This window comes from Aulonocara sp. 'chitande type north' Nkhata Bay, linkage group LG11 (genome assembly GCF_057382095.1).
Source record: "Aulonocara sp. 'chitande type north' Nkhata Bay isolate Kocher_YH1m ecotype deep benthic linkage group LG11, A_spYH_male_GT1.1, whole genome shotgun sequence".
Taxonomy (NCBI): domain Eukaryota; kingdom Metazoa; phylum Chordata; class Actinopteri; order Cichliformes; family Cichlidae; genus Aulonocara; species Aulonocara sp. 'chitande type north' Nkhata Bay.
In genome coordinates, this window is record NC_141354.1 from 12,607,660 (window position 1) to 12,623,015 (window position 15,356).

General features: G+C 41.7%; 1 long non-coding RNA gene across 2 annotated transcripts in view; it reads left to right on the forward strand.

The window, feature by feature from the left end:
• The window catches only part of LOC147318593 (uncharacterized), a 65,628-nt gene that overhangs the window by 47,113 nt on the left and 3,159 nt on the right, over positions 1-15,356 (forward strand). For both annotated transcript variants that reach the window (XR_015131471.1, XR_015131470.1), the window contains exon 4: positions 2,572-2,617. This is a non-coding gene — a long non-coding RNA (uncharacterized LOC147318593). The remainder of the gene's footprint in view (positions 1-2,571; positions 2,618-15,356) is intronic.

A 15,356-nucleotide genomic window follows, 5' to 3' on the forward strand; every position in this document is an offset into this window, starting at 1 on the left:
TGTACCTATGAATTGAGCATAATTTTTTGTAATACCAAATTAGAGAGTGGGGAACATTAAGGGATTAAAGTTTTGGGTGGGCATGCCTTTGGCTTTGATTCAGTCCACTAATAACAAGAGTTTGTCATTAGTGTTCGGACATGGACCACCAAGATAAATGCCAACACATGTTTAAATTATCTGGAGAGTAATGGCATTTTCCTTCAGCCCTTTCCCTTCCCATAAAGGTCCCTTGTTGACTCAACTATGCCGACATTTTGAGTTATCAGCTCAGGTTTAATCTGTTGCTTACTTTGCACCCATGCAGATGGAATAATTCAAGAGGTTGTACGTGTTAAAGAGGTTAAAACGAAGCAATGCGTAGAAATGATGTAAGGGAAGGCCACTGGGGAACAATGACATTTAATTACTGTGGATTTTAAGCATACATGAAATGTATAAACATGTTATATATAGAAGGATGACAAACTGTGATAAACACTTTTTCAGTTACACATATAATAATAAATAAATATATATATTGTTCTGACATTTGTTATTAAAATCAATTGAACTAGATACAGTCATTTAAAAACTGCCATTTAATTGTAATAGTGAAAATGCCGCGACTGAAAGAAAAAGTCACAGATTATTTTTAGAATCTTGACGCAGTGCTTGTAAAACCACAACACTTTTGCCTGTCACCCAAGAGAACTAAAACAGGGAACTACTGCTACTGTGTGAGGCATTTCTGCCACAGCGTTTCTGGAAATTGCCAGAGCTGAATATTTCTAAACGGGGAATTGATATCAAATAATGAAACAACCTGAAAAATGGAAGTTGGAGTTGGACTTAGAGGAAATCAAAAGGGTTGTTGAAATGCCAAATTCTGAGGCCATGCCAAGCAAATGCTGCACTATGACCAGTTTGTCTGCAGTTTCCGTGCTAAGATTGGTGTTGTGACATATCAGGACAGGATGTCCTCTGAATTTGGTAAAGTCTTAACAATCCAACCCTTTATATATGAACTAACTATATGCAAACATCTTTAAAAAGACAAAACAATTTAGCCTTTTTTTAATGTACATCACCCCGTAAACACCACTTTGAGCTTCTGCTCCTAACAGTTCCCAACAGTTACACCCTTTTGTTTTTCCACCTCTTGTACGGTGAAATTCTTGCTGGGATCCAGTTGCATGTCTGGGATGCTCGACTACTGTGTTCACCTGGCATGAACCCAAGTGAGCAGAGCCTAGAGTATTCATTGCTCAACCTGGATGAAGGTCATACAGTCCAGCTCTTCCCCACTTCGCTCCCCAGTGAGCAAACATATGGCCATGGAGCACCTTGAACATGTTTGGGTGACCAGAGCTACTTGGCCTGGGTTGCCACGGCAAAGAGAAAAAGTGGCACTAAGGGAGGTTTAGGCCTAACTTGCTAAAGCAGATCAAGGATAAGGAGGGAATCGGAGGCTGCCAACAACTGAGATCATCAATAACTAGTTGCTTGCAAACACTGAAAGCCATGTAAAGTCACCCAGCCGTGCATGCACATGGAAATCTACAGAGTTTCTCGCCTGTCTTGTTTCTCCTCCCCTGTTTCTGTTGATATAAATGCTTGTAATCATAAGGTACAATATCATCACCCCATTGTTCAAACAGCCAAGCCTCATCTAATCGCTTCCACGTTTCCTCAGTGTTAAGCTCATTAGTGGGTGACCTAAAGGCATGTAGGGAAAAAAAAGAAAAGACAAGCAAGAGAGACAAAAAAAAAATCTTTGGATAATGGATGCTTGCTGTTTTGAGACAGTAAAGATAAACAGGTCTGCAGCCTTGATAATGAATATGCTGCAAATGCTGGCCTACAGTGTGAGTTTATCACAAAAGTCCAACTAATAAGCCTGACTAGTGCGTATGTGCATGCATTTTTTAATATATAGTTGGAGCAGTGTGTATGAGCATGCCAAAATTGAGTCCTTCATTCTATGTGTTGCTGCATGTGCGTGTATTTACCTTCCGGCTGGCTGAGGGTTGGGGGTAGGGGTGGAGAGGGTGTCGGAGATGACGATTCGCCGCTAGACTTTGTGAATGGGGATGTGAAACTGTCTCTAGTGTCTGAACGTCCGGCCCAGGTGGCGACTGGAAGGCTGACTTCATTAGCCTTAAAGAGGAAACAAAGGAAGATGCATCGTAAAAAAGTGCCATCCCTCATCTGCAAGGCCACCGCCTGACACATTAGGAATCTGTATGCTCAATTAACCACTGGCAGGCTCATTTTTCCTCTCTCTCTCTCGCTCTCTATACCACTTTCTCTCTTCCCCCTGCTCTTGATCAAACAGCGAGCGGGAGCAATCACACTAGATAGAAGCGAAACTCAGTACGTAGCGTGTTTGTGAAGTTTGATGTATTTTACTTGCACGCTAACTGCAGTAGGTTAAAGGGAAAAAAAATACTTTTTTGTCAAAGTTTTAAAAAAAGAGTCAATTTTTTGTAAGCTTAATGATTGCAGTTGAACACATTCAAAACCCCTCCCTATGAATTCTACAGCTGTGTAATTTTATTCTTATTATCATTTATGTATTTTTTGTTACAGGAGAAGAAATGTGATCCCTCGGAATAGAAGAAATCAGCTTTAAGTGGTATGTAGTTTATTTGGGACTTTTTTTTACTTGAAAAGTGCACAAAAATATGATCCCCACTTATATATTCTTATATGTTCTATCAGAACTCATAAGCATAATTATACGCACAGGTGACAAATGAAAGGGAAAGACGACATCAAGTGTCGAACATGCTGTTGAACAATGGGTTGTAATGAAGTTGTAATGAAGGGTTTTCTAAATCGATATATTAACGTCACACAAGAATGTAAAAGAGCTACGTCCATCAATATTGAAATAATGTTTTTATTAAGCCTTTTCAACTTCTTAACTTTTTTGTTCAAACCCATGTTACTTGGTGTTCTTCATGTGTTCTGCATATCATATAACCTTGAGCCGCCAGCCTTAAGAGATGAGAAATGGGCCACAGAGTTTTCAGTTTGTTCTAACTATGCACCTCCTAGATTTTCTGATCCATGCACACTTGCAGCCCCAACCAGTGCTCACACAAGTGAGGAAATTTATCAGACTTTGTACAGCTCCCTCTGGAGGGAGTAGTATATGTAGTAATAAACAGAGTTTAATGTGTCCAATCATATAAGATAAACACAGGGGCGGCAAAGGTTCCTCCTCATGTTTTGTTGATGGAAACGCATACATGATCACGCAAACACACACACACACACACACACACACACACATAAATCAGACTTAAATCATATCAACAGTTCTCTTGAGCTGGGTGTCAACCTGAGGATCTTTATCTCACTGAGTTTGAAAAATGACACCTGGCTAAGGTGGGGCTTTGCTGTGTGTGTGTGTGGAGGAGGTCACCCTGATACGCATCAACCTTTGATTAACGCTCTTTAAAAAGCACAGGCATCATAGCTCAGGAGGCCTCCATCAAACCCTTCGCTGCACTTCACAAGCCCAACTTCTTTTTATGATCTGACCCGCCCATTTTCTTTCTCCCGCTCTCATGCCACCTCACTCCCACCCACGTCCCCTTCGCTATCACCTTTCTTTTGAGGCCTATCCAGAGAGATGAATAATAGCAAGCAGCTGGCCGAGCACTTCCTTCCCCGTGTCAGGGTCAACAGTTCAGCATGCTGATAGAGACCCTTACACCTTTTTTTTTTTAATAAGAGCTCCCCTACACTCACACAGGTCACTTTGCTGCATCGCTGGACAGCCGTACTCCTGCCATCGTCTGCGCTCCCTTTCATTATATTTCTTTTTTCATCGCTTTGTGAGTCGCTGATTGATTGATAGCTGCTGCTTTTAGGTTAGTAAAACACCCCAAATGTACTTCGATTGATACAAAATAAATATTTACATATTAATAATTAATGCAAGCTATCTATTGACTGGGGTTTGGGTATAAAGAACAGCCTCAGCCTGTCAGAATTTGGCTTCTCTGTGTGAGTAATATTTACATTGATATATCATGAGGCTAAGCTAATAAACTTTTTGATGCTTGCTGCAGTTCCAATGTAGCTCCGTGTGGATTGACAGCAGAGGCCACCCTGGTCAGATTTTGAGTGGGCTCAGAAAGAAGTGCTAATCATAATGCTGAGCTAGCCTTGTTGAGCAGCTAATTACCTCCATTATGAAGATGCAGAGGCCTGATCAGAGGCGCCTCTGTGTGTACATGTGTGTGTTTTATATATGTGTATGTGCGTACTTTCCTGTGCCGATTAAAAAGGAGGATTAGCCGTCCGTCCAAGACAGAGGAAGCCGGGGTGGGGGGGGGGCTGGTGGTGATGGTGGTGGGAGGAGGGTGTCCCCCCCTCCTGGAGACGAGCCCTGACCTTCTCATTTCATCCTCATTAGTATCTCATGTCAACAGAGCAGCCACTCCTTAATCATCTGCTATCATCCCAGGCCTACACACACACACACACACACACACAAATAAAGACACAGAAAAACACAAATGGGCAAACAGGGCTACTGTTACAGACAGGGACCAGCACATCCTGAATACCCATTTATACTGAATATGAATGTATAAAGATCATTTTACAAGAAGAGTATGTATTGCATGTATGTATGTATGTAATGCATAATTTGTTACTTCAGTTTTCTGTGAAAAGTATTCAAACTTCTGGGAACTCTGATTACAGTAACACTGCATTCTCAGGGTAGAGTGTTAAATATTATTTGTGATCATGTAAAATGCCCTCTCAGCCACAATTAGGGAAGTAGCACCAAATGTCAAACTGTTTTTACTTTTTTCCCCTTATTCATCTGCTTCTATTTTCTTTTTTTCAACAAATCCAAATTGTATTTGTTGGATTCGGTGTATGGGATGTGTTGTTGGACAGCAGCATAGCTGTGTGGTACAGGGTGGGCTCGTCCGTCTGTGTCGGCCTCGGTGCCACGGAGGCCCCAGCAGGGTCGAGGGGAGCTGGGGCTCAGGGTGCCAGCACAAATGAGCTCCATTCATTTCCCCACTTCGGCATATGGTGGCCCATTGTCCTCGGCCACAGAGGCAGAAGTGATGCAATTTGTTGGCATGTCCTGTCATTTTCACAAACTGTCCATCCCACTGAGGCCCCGACCAGCAGAAGACAAGCAAGGGCAGCTTGTTGTTTTACCAGATAACATGTGTAGTTGTGCGTATGTGTTTACTGTATTCAATCCAGAGCTGATGGCGACACTCCAAAACAGAATAGAGACATATGTTGTCATCTGAGCAAATATTTTGATGAAGCACAAGGCAGAAACAACAGGATCAATCAGAGGAAATTACTCAGATTAAATCTCCCTGAAGATTATGATATGCAGTATGTATGTCAATCCCTGTATTGTTGTTTTCCAATACTGTTGTCTTACAATACTTTATCCTTATTTAGAGAATAAGATCTAATCTGATCTGGGCTTTAAGACATGAAGCTTCCTTATTTGCTTAATGGTAGATTTAAAAAAAAAAAACCCAGCAGCATTAAAAGGAAATCAAAACCAACGTAAAAAGAATACACACTGAAACCTCAGATTCATGAGTGAGAGTGAACTGAGCAGCTCACCCTTGCCTGTTCCTGGTTTCACTATGCCAACCATGAAGTTGCTGTCTGCGAGGAGAGGGGAAGGAGTCTTGTTTAACTTCCTGAAAAAGCAAACTTTTGACATGAGGTGCACAATATTAGCAATGCAGCAGCAGAAAGAAAGAAGTGTCTAGACATAACTACATTTAGGTCAGACAGAGGAAAACATATGATCGCACAGTCATGCACAAAACGATGGGAGTACATGGTGTTGACAGGCAATTGAATGACCAGGGTCAAATGTCACTGAACCCATTCCATGCTAACATTTGTGAGTGTGCATGTGTGTGCACCACATCCCTGCTTCATGCTGTGGTGTCACTCGCCCTTGGCTGCGATTTGGTCAGAGGTTTTCTTGGGTGCAACCGCACCCGACTCTCCCACGCATGCACACTCTCACATGTAATGGGAACGTGGGCTTTCCACTGAGCTCACGTGAAGAAATCAGCGGGAGCACCTTCAGACAGAAGTTGACTTCACTTTAGCCTCTTTGAAGATTGTTGACATTGGTGCTTGTTTCACTGGATGTAAGGAACAAGTGGCCCCTCAGAGACTCATTACACCTCAGCAAGATTTGGAGAATAGAGTGACACTGCTCCCGATTACCAGATTCATCATTTGTATTGGACTGAGTTCCTGCTTCACAAATGCTGGATGCTAAACCAAAACTACTGACGTGGTTTTATGCCCTTTGCTGCAAAAGAGCTAAAGAAAGAAAAAATAGTGGCAAATGTGATGTGAGCTGTGTTTGTTTATTTTCCCTCACATGAGACGTGCATAAACAGTCAGATAATCCATCTTTGTCCCCCCACGCAAACATTTAACCAGGCTCATCTTATACCCCAATCATACATCCCTGACCTCAATCCTGGCCACACTTCTCTCCATTTGCTCCCCCCTTCAACCCCGCCCTCGTTCTTCCAGCCACCATGCTTTGGTAGCACGGATCCTTCTCCGGCCCTATCCTTAACCCCATTTTCACCCTCCACCCCCACCTATCCTCCAAACCTGTCAGGGACTGGCTTCACATGTCCATCAGCGAGTGATGGATGAGGTGGAAGGTCGTCACCCCACTCTCCAGAGTTCACTGATCCTATCAGCCATGCAGACACCTCCAAATCAAAGCGGGAGAGACGTTACTGAAATCATGCAATTAGGGTAACAAACTTGGCTTTGCAGAATTTGCTTTTAGACGGATGTGCAATTGGCCATGAGTCATAACTCGTATATTCAGTGTCATTTTTGATGCTTTGTGGAAAGAAAACTGCAACAAGGAAAATTAAAAGTATCAGTTCAACCGTGTTTTATGTGTTTACTTTTAAAGCGCGCTCAATCTGTTGCATTGCATCTTGCTTCCACGGGGGAAGATTGAGTGGAAGAAGAGAGTATATATAGTGTTATTTCAACAGGCTACACAAGAAAAAGATTGCTTGTTGTGTTAGGCAAAGTGCGAAGATTTATTGGATTTTCTTACAATAACAAGACTGCTTCTCATTAAATAGATATCCAACATTCCCTTGAAAAATAGGAATTATTTGCCCAAAGTGATTTCCCATAAAATGCAACGAAATTTGATTGCACCCTGGTATAAACTAGAGAAGAGTATCACCCCTGACTGACCTTAAATTGCCTCTTGATGCCTATGGCGCTGTAGGAAAAACAGTAGCCCTATTGGTTCATTTCACATATGTCGTGGTAAACAAAGCTACAGGATATGATTGGTGATTCAATTGCTGAGGAAATCAAAGAAGGCAACCTCAGAACCTGGATAAGTCTGCCCCCAGTTTTCCAGCAGCAGAGAACAAGGCGGCCAAAGGATGCAGGATATTCTCTCACTGATATCATTCTGTCGGAGGGAGATTGATAAACTATAAACACACGGGAAGAATAGACAATGCACAATGGTGTCAAGCGTCTTTGCTGACAGGAGCGTAGATCAATGTTATTTCCCGCTTTTGCAAAAATACCTAATTCCCCTTATTTAATCAAGCGTCTCCTTTCTCTGGCCCTCCTGGCTGATTTATTACACCCACTGCCTTTATGAGTACCTGTTTCATTTTCTTGTCTCTGCTCTGACATCTAAAGTGATAGGAATTTTATGCTTTTGATAACAATATGAGTTTCACTTTGCCCCAGAATTCATAGGCTTGTCAGCAGCCAATAAATAACAACTGCGTGGCACAAAAAAAAAAATCGCTTCCACGACAAAACATCCACCTAATGGGATTTACCTTGGGATGAAGAGGATGAAGCTTTGAATAGAAGAAACAGAGAGAAACAGAGGGCTGCACAGGGGGGATGTTGATGGGAAAAACGCACGATCTCGGTAAAAAGGTCATGTCAGCAAGAGCGCGAGTGCAAGATGTTTTCCGGTGTCTTCTCGTCGGGATTCATAATTGGTGGGCTGTCATATGAGCATTTTGATAATGTCACATGAACATAAATGCCACGTTGTGACACACTGTTCTTCAGTTTGTACAGCAGGGGAGCTCGAACAGTGTCACGGCATGGATCTTCAATAAAAGACATTAGAGGTCACAGACATCTGTCTGACTTTATCCCAAAGCCCAAGAAGTGTGAAGATGTTGACAGTTATGCTTCTTATGTCACAACTTGTTTCAAGATATAATCTTCACCATTATTGTCAAAAGTGTGTATGTGTATAACATAAAATTAATGCACTCTGTTACTTAAAGACTCCCTAGAGAATTAAATTTGTCGCACTACCGCTATTCATTACAGTACTTTTGTGTTACTGTGTCACATGGCCTGAGAGCCACTCTTATATATAAACTTTAGGCTACAGTTTCACACACTGACACAAATCCTAACCCTTATGAGGACACAGGATCTTTCTTTTAGTGTTTAAGTATAAACACAAAGCTGACAGCAACATTGAAAACCAGCCAAGCACTACAGACCAATCGCCGCAGAAAGAAACGGGTACAGGTAGAACTGGAGGTTGTACTGACTTCTCTTCTCAGTTTTTGTTACCTGTTGAAGATCAGATTCTATCTTCTTGGCTGGTGTCAGGAAGCAACCGGCTTTAACATGGCTCTGGGTTCTTTGCTGCTAGTTTAGTGTTTGCACGGTGCCCTTATTGTCCTTTTGTTTGTCCTTGCATGCAATGAAAATAAAATTTAATTCCAAATATCCACATCTCAAAAGGTCTATACCACTCCATCATTTTCTCCTCCCCGCACATGAATTGAAGGCAGCTGATGGTACTCGAGGGGCACAAGACAAAAAAAAAAGAAAAAGAAAAATAAAGACATGTTAGTTGAGCTATTGTAGAGATAACTGAGGGTGCCGTATAACACAATGTCAGTATTGAATTTAATAGTAACACTATGAGTAACAGTACTGCGTAACAGAGAAATGCAATTTGATTACAGTAACACGCAATGCTAAAAATGAGACAAGCATGACTCAAATCCTTCATCAACAGTAATATATTTGACAAGAGCAGTGTCAGCACTGTTTAGCGGGAACAAAGTCTGCAAAAGGAGGAGGTTGGGGTGCATGGATAGGTCAACAAAACACAAACTCATATATATATATATATATATATATATATATATATATATATATAAAGTTCAGTTGATGTTTAACAGTGAAAGTCAGAATTATTTTCTGAAAGGTCTAATCAGCACCCTACACTCTACTGTAAATATGTATGCTGTGAATGAAGAACTGCGGTCTCCATTAAAAAAGCTCTCTGCCCTCACTTCTTTATTCTTCTCCCCCTCTGTTGGACCAATCACTTCCATCTGCGGTCAGCTGTAAAAAAAAAAGAAAGAAGTGTGTAATACAAAAAATATTCTCATATGCATATGAAAAATCATGTCCTGGATGTAGCCCTGAGAGATTAAATAGATTTATATTGACACTTCCTCACATTCCACTGACAAATTGGCCGTTTCTGCGTCGTTGCCAAAAACCTGCTGGTTACCTAGGCAATGACATTAAACGGCTCTTTACGTGTGATAAAGTCAAACAAAGATGACGCACTGTATCCAGCAACTATAGCTAAGGAATAGGAAGTAAAATGTCAAGCATTTCAAAAGGAAGCTGCTGTAAACTGTGGTTATGGAGACTATAACAAATCATTGCCCAGACCTAAAAGTCTCTTTGTTCCAGCCAGTCCTGCTCCTCGCTAAGTGAATATTATGGCTCTGAGTGAAGGAGGGAGGAGAGTTCGATGTTTTTTGTATATCCCTACTTGAGCCTTGTGTGTGCTTGGCACAGGGGCCTCGAAAGAGCGCAAAGAATAGAAGAGGCAGGGTCACAACAAGTATTCGGCGCTATAAGGGCTTGAACTGGCACAGGCTCTTGGCATGTGCACAATGCATGTTGGGATGGCAGTGTCCAAGAGCCTCCTGACAGAGACACAAGCAGCTTGGGGTGGAACCAGCATCTCAGTGGGGACACAGAAAACGAAGGGAGGGAGACAAGATCAGAAGCAGAGGGGAAAATTGAGACAGATTTTCTTGCAGGTGTTGAGATAATAGACGAACAAATGATCTAATTGTTGGAGCACGAATCAAGGATTGGAGTCCCTCAGATGGTTCGGGGGGGGGGGGGGGGGGGGGGGTTCAGAGATCACAGAGAAAGCAGGATTTGAATTACAAAGACAGTCTAGATGACATATGCTAACCTAAAAACCATGACTCAGATGTTCTTTCATATTCACAACTGTGAAATAGTTTAAAGCGCACATATTTCACATCAACAGGCCAAAGTTTTCATTTATCCAGCTTTTTTCTGCATTTATGGACAACCGGTCCCACTCACTTCATCAGGTTGACATTTATTCTCTGAATAAATTACTGTAATGTCAGCAAAGAAATGTATGCACTTATCAATTAATTTCCTTAGTAGGATACAGTTAGTAGTACTGTAACTTGCCATCATTTGTCCAAAATTTGTTATTTTCCCAGCTTTTTGATTTTTTGTGAGCATGTTAGCCCAGTGACGTCAAAGCATCATTGCGCTCTTTTTATGTGGTCAGGCTGGGAATATTAGGGGAACTATCTGAGGGACTTTTATGGTTAGATGACTGAGCGCCACAGCTGGCCTTCTTGAGTGTTCAGTGCTTATTACCTACCCAAACTGGTCCAGGGAAGGAGAACCAATAAAGCAGGATCCAAGAAGCTCAATGATGCACATGCAAAACCAAGTCTGCGCAATGTGGTGTTACACCACAGAAGAGCTACTGTAGCACAATGCTTGATATAGGAAAGGTATCAGGATACATTTCATTGTTGCTTGGTGTGCACAGGGCAGTGCTGACCTGTGTCCACAATGCAACAATCAAAAAGGGTCCACTACCTCGTTTAGTCATGATCTTTTTTAAATTCACATGCACACTTGAACTTTTGATGATGCCAAGGTTTGCAGTCCTGTTTTTCTACTGTAATTCTTTCTTTATTGTGTTTTATTAATTTCTCATCCTGTCAGATGGTTTCTCTGTCCCCTCCTGGAGGTTGAGCCGTACCACTACATCACTGACTATTTACAAAATGCTTGTTCGGTGCAGCATATTAGCACGTACGGTTTTACATTAAAGTTACAGTCCCAAAACATAGAAACACATTTATGCACAATCTAATCAACAAGCTCCTGCTTTAAATTATTCAGAAACACCCCTCACCTCTATCCATATTCTCCGGTGAGAGAAGCAACGATATATTTGGAACATCACACTTTTAAGAGCGTGAGCTTCAACTCCCCTGGGTCATTTTCTGCTCTGGTCTTAATTGAGAGTGTTCTGGAAAAATCATTACTATATTAATGATTTAACACAAAGTAACTACCTGCTTTTTTCCAGGAGGAAAGGGAGATTTGCTTCGAATCAATACCCATGCACGCTCATTATAAGGGGGGTAAAGTTATAGTAATTAGGCAGACACCAATAACTTTTTAATGATCTTTGTTTTTAATTGCATATTATCGGGTTGCACAGTCTGTGTGTTTATACCCAAATATAAGATAATGGTGAAAGGAGAAGTAGATTAAAGAGAGGAGGCACCTGCAATTTTTTTTTCTTTTTTTTTCTTTTTACTTCAGCAGCAAGAACAGATAGTCTGCAGAAAAAAAAGGAGGATAAATGTGACCATCCCTTTTTTGTCTTTTCTTTTGTGCATCAGTTAACAAGTAATGTGCCCATACTGGCAGTCTGGGGTTTTGAAATATTTGTGAAATAACACTTCCCTTTCTGCTGTCTATTAGGCTGAGGAAGTGAAAGGACTGTAGATAAAAAAAAAAAAAAGGGGGCACAAGGACCTTTAAGAGAAATCATTAATATTGCACTTATATCATAGAGTGTTTCAATTAAACACTTATTGGTTAAGTAAAAAAATATTAATACAGTAACTGTTTATTCAGTCTGTTTTCAGCTGACTGCAGGCAGTCGTGTGTCCCGCCGTTGATTAAAGGTATCATTTCGCCACTACAAAATAAAAGGCAATGAAAATATAAATTAAAATGAGGATAAAATGCAACTGCAATGGGCAGCCATCTGTTAGCTCTTAAAGGGGAAGTGGTATACTCGAAGCAGCGGAGGGCTGTGTGTCTCAGGAAGAATAAGAGAGGGAGTGGGATAAATGTGGTGATAGAAAGAGCCCAGGAATGCCAGGCCGGCAATCCAGGACTGCTCTGAATAAGCGAGCAAGCCAAGAGACGTTTTTCTTCTTCTTCTTTTTCCGCCTTTTGCCCCACTCTGCCTCCCTTCTCCCTCCCTTCCTTGGCCTGTTCGCTCTGGCCGGTTCCCCCGAAACACCGCAGCAGATTGTCGATCCAACGACTCCCTTGTCAAGTGATTATCTAGGAGCTTTAATGTAATCTTCCGCTCTCACGTACCATATTTCAATTACGAGTGCCATTGCGAAACAAGCTGCATATTCACTTCACCAATCGCCCCGCTGCTGCCTCAACAATGTCAACTGTAAAAGAACGCCAGCTGAAGGCAATTACGCATGTTTTCAGAGCCAATTATGATCGCTCTCACGGCGGCGGTTATGCCACAAGCAAGGGAGTGTTAGGAAATTTTTAATTTAATGACAATATGCTCATGGTAGGATTCAGCATGCGGCCCCCACTCCCAGGCCTGCCATTTCAGAATCCACAGAGGGAACCATTAGGCAGATAGGAAAAGATTATGGCCTCTCTCAAGGGCCACACTGGGAGCACAGGGATGGCCTCAGTAGTGCCGGGTAGATGGCATCCACTCATCCTCTCTGCAAGATCACAGCTGGCAGGGCCGAGTCCAAAGCGGAGAGGCAGGCTGGTTAGCTCGTCATCCAGTTTGGACTATGCCTGCAGAGGGAGCATAAACTCACACATTCTCACAGCAGATCGGAGGCTGAGAGATGCTGCGGAGAGAGATCAAAGTCTGCTCTGCGGGGCTTCCTTCTTCGACATTGCTGAGACACGGGCTTGACACCATTGAGTCTGAAAGCTTCTGGTAAATGGTCTTGAATTTGACATGCGAGGTTTTGGGGTTGTTTTTTTTTCCAAAATTGTGGAAACAAGTTTTCAGCTTTGTTCCAGAAAAAGAGCTTGGAGGAGGAAAAAGTTGTAAAATGACACATGTCACAGTAAAATATATATTTTTTAAAATTAATCTGTCAGTTACTGGTTATGAAGTAAATGACAATGTCATAATACATGTTTTAAAAGATCTATATTTTACGAAAGCTGTTTTACGTGCATGATCGCACGACCACTACAAGCAAGAGGTTACAGAACAGTCAGGTTTGTATTCACCGTCACAGCAGCAAAATAGGTTTTACAGAAAGAAAGCATATTGTTCGTAAATTTGGGTTTATAACGGTTTTAAAGGCTCAATTGTTCAAAAAACAAAATGCAGGTTAGAGCTGAGCCTCCCCTCCCTCTCCCAGTGGGATGTTTGTATAAAACCCAGTCAGTTCTCGGGGGTAGGGGTTGACAGGAGAAGACATCGCCCCAGTCCCTGGGAGATTGGTGAACACAACACATATATTAATGCATTAAATGTGTTGACTGTGTTCAGCCCAGAGATGCAGGAATGAGAGAGAGCGAGAGAAAGGTTTGGGGGAAGAGGAGAAAAAAAAGCTGCTGTTATGTATGGTGTTGTCTTGTATACCGCACCTGGCAGTGTGTGTAAGTGTGTGTGTGTGAGGTGGGGGTGTTGGAGAAGTGTTGGCCAGATTATAAGGCCTGTGTTGAGAGATGAGGGATGGCCAACTTGTAAACAAGTGACAAGCGTCCTGGATGACAATTCCTAATCCATCATAGTGCTGTCAGCGGTGACCGGCGAGGTGACGGACAGCACCCAGGAGAGGGGGCAGCTGGTGCACGTCAGTCCACATCATAATTCGATTTTGCACATGAGCCGAAACAGAAGAAGAGTCAGAAAGAAGAAAGAACTTTCTGTCAGTTGCCTTCTTCTCAGTCAGTCGTCTCCATTTTCTCACCTCTGTCTCATTCTTCATCGTTTTAAGGCTCTGAAATGATGTAATGTTCAATTATGGGGAGGAAAAAAGGGATGCCATCAATTTTGTAAAAGTTCCTTGTGAGTTCAGTTGAAAATGTAATCTTCTTACATATTTGTCAGCATTTACTAAGTGGCAAAAAACATTACTAAACTGACAATAAAGAATACATAAGTTTATATAAGAATATAATATGCGTGAGGTTTTTTTTTAAGTCAATAGAGACTGAAATGTTATCCTACTTTGTGACATTATCTTGCAATGCAACTCCAGTGAACTGTTTTGTTTGTTTGTTTTTCAGTGATAACAGGAATCTGTATAAAGAGGTTGGCTTTACTCCCAACTCATGACATGATAACACAGAGCCAGCCTAGCAAGTGGACTAGGCATCTGCCCCTACCCTCCACGCACACACACACACACACACACACACACACACACACACACACACACACACACACACACACACACAAACCAGCAGGGGGACCCAAGAGTGTTCAAACATCTCAAAATAAAGACTGATTAAAAAAAAATCTGCAGTAATCACACATAACAAAATCAAAACATCTTGATGAATCTGTTCAGCTTGCATCAGAGCTTGTGTCATGTAACTACTTACAAGTAGATTACAACAAATATGTCCCCATAAAGTGTTTATTCATCTGAGGTTGCAAAGTGAAAGATATGATGAAGCTATGTTTCCACAACTAATTACAGCATTACATTAAGTGTCAAATGAGCCCTGAGTTCAGTCAAGGTTTGGTGAACTAATGTCAGCTGGCAGGTAGTTAGCGTTAATTTAATGTTAGCTAGCATTAATATGAAAATAGCTACATTTCGCCCCTTTCGCCCCAACTATTAGTTTTACAGAGCTACACAGATTTAAGTTTTTAACAATATACAAACTTTCCTGCATGTTAGCTAGATTATGTTGTATGTAAACCATAGCAACCAGGTATAATGGCAAAGTATAGCAGCAAAATTTTATTTATGTCATTTTCTCTTGTCAACTACTTTATTGGTAAATATGGTAAATGGCCTGTATTTATATAGCGCTTTACTAGTCCCTAAGGACCCCAAAGCGCTTTACATATCCAGTCATCCACCCATTCACACACACATTCACACACTGGTGATGGCAAGCTACATTGTAGCCACAGCCACCCTGGGGCGCACTGACAGAGGCGAGGCTGCTGGACACTGGCGCCACCGGGCCCCTTATTCAGAACAAAAACAATATTAGGAATCTATGTGTAA